The following is a 6,000-nucleotide window of genomic DNA, read 5'->3' on the forward strand; positions in this document are numbered from 1 at the left end:
ACTTCCCTCTCAATTATTGATAGAACAGTGGACAGAAAATCAACAGGATATAGAAGATCAGGACAACAGTAACAATGAACTTGACCCGCTTGACATTTATAAAACACTTCACCCCATGATATATTTAACATCTTTCAGATAATTCAAAGTATATTCTCTGACCACAATGGACTTAAATTAGAAATCAATAATCAAAAGATATTTGGCAAGCGTTCAAATGTTAGGAAGCTAAATCATACACTCCACAAGTAAAAGAGGAAACCAAATGAAAAAATAGAAAATACTTTATCTTGAATGAAAACCAGAGAACAGCTTATCAAGATTTGTGGGAAGTTGCTAAAACAAGTTCTTAGGGACAAATTTATAGCACTAAATGCCAATATGAGAAATAAAGATCTCAAATCTATGACTCTATATCTTAGGAAACCAGAAAAGGAAGAGCAAACAAAAACCAAGGTAAGCAGTAGAAAAAAATATAACAGAGATCAGAATAAAAGCCACTGAAATAGATAACTGAAAAACAATAGAGGAAATTAATGAGACCTAAAATCTGATTTTTCAAATTAAATTCATAAACGTCTAGCCAGATGGATCAAAATAAAAAGAGAGAAGATACAAATGAGCAACTCGGTTGACATATTTTTTCCTTTCAGTACTTTAGAGATGTCTTCTGCACACCACGGTTTCTGATGAGAAGTCAGCTGTCATTCTCATCATAACACTCCTGTATGTAATGTGTCATTTTTCTCTGGCAGTTTTAATGCTTTTTTTTTTTTTACCACCTTTATTGAGATATAATTGACACATAACATTGTGTAAGTTTAACATGTACAGCCTGTTGATTTGATACATTTATCCATTGAAAATGATTACCAACATAGCATGAGCTAACACTTCCATCCCATGACATAATCACCATTCTTTCTTTGTGTGTGTGGTAAGAACATTTAGGGTTTAATCTCTTAGCATCTTCTAAGTATATAATACAGTGTTATTAGCTATAATTACCATGCTGTACATTATATACTAGGAACTTGTTAATCTTAGAACAAATTTGTATCCTTTGACCAATATCTCTCCATGCCCACACCTCCCCAGCTCCCGGTCACCAACCTTCTCTGTTTCTCTGAGTTCAGCTTTTTTATTGGAGAATTCAATATATTTATATTTAGAGTGATTTTTGATATATGAGGGCTTAATGCTGCCATTTTGTCACTTGTTTTCCCGTTCTCCTGAATTTCCCTTGTTTCTCATCTTGTGTATTTTGGACTACCAATTCGGTTAGGTAGTTTTCTATGTTGGTTTTTTTCGTTTTCTCCTTATTTATTATTTGTGTCTCTGTTCTACTTACTTGTTTAGTGGTTACCATCAAGTTTGTATGAAAAATCTTGTAGATAAGATAATCCATTTTCTCACAACCTCTTATTTCCTTAGCTTAAGTAGATTCAATCCCTTTCCTCTTCCCCTCCTAAGTTGTTTTTGTCACATCCTATTCCATCCTGTGTTGTACATCTCTGGTTAAACTGACAAGCTTATATTTGTTTTTGGTGTTTTCCTTCCCTTTACCTTTAATGTTATATTTGAGCATTTGCTAACCTGTTCTGATGGATAGCTACAATTTTCTGATTTTTTCTACCTATTTATCTCTTACTCAAGGCTTTGTAACACCTTTCTTCTTTTTTTTTTTCCCACGTATGAGAGCCTTCTTGAGGATTTCTTGTGTGTGTGTGTGTGTGTGTGGGGGGGGGGGGTCTTGTGGCTTTGAACTCCCTTAGCTTTTGTTTATCTGGGAAAGTTTTTATTTCTGCATCATCTCTGAAGGATATTTTCCCTGCATAGAGTATTCTTGGCTGAAAATTTTTGTCTTTCAAAGATCTGAATATGTCATCCCACTCTCTCCTAGCCTGTAAGGTTTCTGCTGAGAATCCACTGAGAGCCTTATAGGAGTGCCTTTGTTATTTCTTCTCCCTCGCTGACCTTAGTATTTCGTCTTTGTCATTTACTTTTGCCAGATTCACTACTATATGCCTTGAAGTAGGTCTTTTTACATTGACATAGTTAGGAGATCTGGTGGCATCTTTCATGTGCATTTCCATCTCCTTCCCCAGGTTTGGGAAGTTCTCTGCTATTATTTCTTTGAATAAGCTTTCTGCTCCATTCTCCTTCTCTTCTCCTTCTGGAATACCTATAGTCCTTATGTTTCACTTCCTAATTGAGTCGGATCTTCCTCAGAGACTTTCTTCATTTCTTTTTACTCTTAGTTCTCTCTCCTCCTCCATCAGAAGCATTTCTATATTTCTGTCCTCAATGTTGCTGATTCATTCCTCCATCATATCAGCTCTATTGTTCAGGGTTATCCATATTCTGCTTTATCTCATCACTGTGTTTTTCATCTCCAATATTTCTGATTGGTTCTTCTTTATACTTTCAATCTCTTTAGCAAAGTAGTTCCTGAACTCATTGAACTATTTGCATTCTTTTTTAAGTCCTTGAGTTTTTTCTATGATAGCTATTTTGAATTCTGTGTCATTTAGGTTATAGATTTCTGTGTCTTCAGGATTGATTTCTGGGTACTTGTCATTTTCCTTCTGGTCTGAAGATTTAAAAATTTTTTCATACTGCTAAATGCCATGGATTTGTGCTTCCACATTGTGGTAGCATTTGGTTGCTGCTACCACCTGTTGCCACTGGGTGGGTGTCCAGAGGTGCATAATCTGAGCCCACTGCAATCTGTGACACAGCTTCTAGGTGCCAGGCTGGGGTGCCAGGCGGGGGGAGGGCGCTTTCTTTCTCCTGAGTGATCTCAGGGGCTTCTCACTCTGACCTCGCTATCCCCACTGCTGGGGTGTTGCCTTGATGAAGACACACCCCCAATAGCTAGTCACGTCTGTGGGGGGCTTTCCCCTGAGCTATGAGGGACCTCAGAGTTCTATGGTTTTGCCATGGAGGGCCACCGCTTCCTCCTCCTCTTTCCTCTCAGAGGATGCACACAATCCCGGGGTTGCTGCCCTTCAGGGAGGAGGAGAAGCTTACTCTTACCTCATTCCACTTCCTCTGGTCGGGGGGACTCCAGCACCTCCACCTTCTGATGTATGGCTGCGTGAGTCTCTCAGATGTCTTTTTTTTTTTTTTAACTTTTTATTGACATTATGATAGTTTACAACCTTGTGAGATTTCAGTTGTACATTATTGTTCGTTAGTTGTGCTGTAGGTGCACCACTTCATCCTTTGTGCCTGCCCCTAACCTCTCCTTTCCCTTGGTAACCACTAATCTGTTCTCTGTCTACGTGTTTAATTTCCACATATGAGTGGAGTCATAGAGAGATTGTCTTTCTCTAGCTGGCTTATTTCACTTAACATAATATCCTCCAGGTCCATCCATGTTGTTGTGAATGGGATGATTTTATCCTTTTTTATGGCTGAGTAGCATTCCATTGTATATATATATATACCACATCTTCTTTATCCAGTCATCAGTTGATGGGCACTTAGGTTGCTTCCACGTCTTGGCTATTGTAAATAATGCTGCAATGAATATAAGGGTGCATGGGTCTTTGAAATTGCTGATTTCAAGTTCTTTGAATAGATACCCAGTAGTGGGATGGCTGGGTCATATGGTATTTCTATTTTTAATTTTTTGAGGAATCTCCATACGGTTTTCGATAGTGGCTGCACCAGTTTGCATTCCCACCAGCAGTGGATGAGGGTTCCTTTTTCTCCACAACCTCTCCAACATTTGTTACTTTTTGTTTTGGTTATTTTAGCCATTCTAATGGGTGTAAGATGATATCTTAGTGTAGTTTTGATTTGCATTTCCCTCATGATCAGTGATGACGAGCATCTTTCATGTGCCTATTGGCCATCTGTATGTCTTCTTTGGAGAAATGTCTGTTAATGTCTCCTGCCCACTTTTTGATCAGGTTGTTTGAGTTTTTGTTATTGAGTTGTGTGAATTCTTTATATATTATGGAGATTAACCCTTTGTCTCAGATGTCTTTTGCTTTGGGTGGATGTCCTCTGTTGGAATGTGAATGTCCCTTTCATTCTATCTTAGAGGGGAGAGTTTAAGGGGAGAGCTGACTCCTCCATGATGCTGACATCACTCCTCTGGCTGTTTATTGATTGGGTATTTGTCTTTTTGTTGTTGAGTTGTATGTGTTCTTCATATATTTTGGAAATTAAACTCTTTGTCTGAAATATGATTTACAAATTTTCTCCCAGTTGGTGGGTTGTTTTTTCCTTTTTTTCCTGGTTTCCTTTGCCTTGCAGAAGCTTTTTAGTCTGATGTAGTCCCATTTGTTAATTTTATTTTGTTTCCCTTACCTGAATAGACATGGTATTTGAAAAGATGCTGCTAGGACAGATTTCAAAGAGTGTCCTGCTTATATTTTGTTCTAGGAGTTATATGGTTTCAGGTCTTACATTCAAGTCTTTAATTCATTTTGAGCTAATTTTCGTTTATGGTGTAAGATAATAGTCTATTTTCATTCTTTTGCATGCGGCTGTCCAGTTTTCCCAACACCATTTATTGAAGAGACTTTCCTTTCTGTATTGTATGTTCTTGGCTCCTTTGTCAAAGATTAACTGTCCATAGATGTGTGGTTTTATTTCTGGGCTTTGATTTCTGATCCATTGATCTGTTTGTCTGTTTTTGTGCCAGTACCATGCTGTTTTGATTACTTCATTTGGTAGTATATATATTTTTTAAGATTTTATTTTTCTCCTTTTTCTCTCCAAAGCCCCCTAGTACATAGTTGTATATTCTTCCTTGTGGGTCCCTCTAGTTGTGGCATGTGGGATGCTGCCTCAGCGTGGCTTGATGAGCAGTGCCATGTCCATGCCCAGGATTCGAACCAACGAAACACTGGGCTGCCTGCAGCGGAGCACATGAACTTAACCACTCGGCCATGGGGCCAGCCCCGTTTGGTAGTATATTTTGAAGGCAGGGATTGTGATGCCTCCAGCTTTTTTTTTTCTTTTCTCAGGGTTGCTTCAGCTATTCAGGGTCATTTGTTGATCCATATAAATTTTAGGATTCTTTGTTCTATTTCCATGAAGAATGTCATTGCGATTCTGATTGGGATTGCATTGAATATGTGGGTTGCTTGAGGTGATATGGACATTTTAACTATGTTTATTCTTCCACTTCACGAGCATGGAATATCTTTCCATTTCTTTGTTTCTTCTTCGATTCCTTTCAATAATGTCTTATAGTTTTCACTGTATTGGGCTTTCACCTCCTTGGTTAAATTTATTCCTAGGTATGTTATTCTTTTTGTTGAGATTGTAAATTGGATTGCATTCTTGACTTCTCTTTCTGCCAGTTCGTTATTAGTGTGCAGAAATGCAATTGATTTTTATAAGTTGATTTTGTACCCTGGAACTTTGGTGTAGTTGTTGATTATTTCTAATAGTTTTCTAATGGATTCTTTAGGGTTTTCTATATATAAAATCATGTCATCTGTAAACAGTGAGAATTTCCTTTCTTCCTTTCCAATTTGGATTCCTTTTATTTCTTTTTCTTGCCTAATTGCTCTGGCCAAAACCTCCAGTACTATGTTGAAAAGGAGCGGTGAAAGGGGGCACTCTTGTTTTGTCCCTCTTCTCAGAGGTATGGCTTTTAGTTTTTCACCATTAGGTATGATGTCAGCTGTGAGTTTGTCATATGTAGCCTTTACTATGTTGAAATATGTTCCTTGTATACCCATTTTATTGAGGATTTTCATCATAAATGGATGTTGGATCTTGTCAAATGCTTTCTTTGCATCTATTGAGATGATAATGTGGTTTTTCTTCCTCATTTTGCTATTGTGGTGTGTCCTATTGATTGATTTGTGGATGTTGAACCATCCCTGCATCCCTGGTATAAATTCCACTTTATCATGGTGTATGATCTTTTTAATGTATTTCTGTATTTGGTTTCCCAATATTTTGTTGAGGATTTTTGCATCTATGTTCATCAGCAATACTGGCCTGTAATTTTCCTTCTTTGTGCTGTCT

Source organism: Equus przewalskii, chromosome 9, assembly GCF_037783145.1.
Source record: "Equus przewalskii isolate Varuska chromosome 9, EquPr2, whole genome shotgun sequence".
Classification (NCBI taxonomy): Eukaryota; Metazoa; Chordata; class Mammalia; order Perissodactyla; family Equidae; genus Equus; species Equus przewalskii.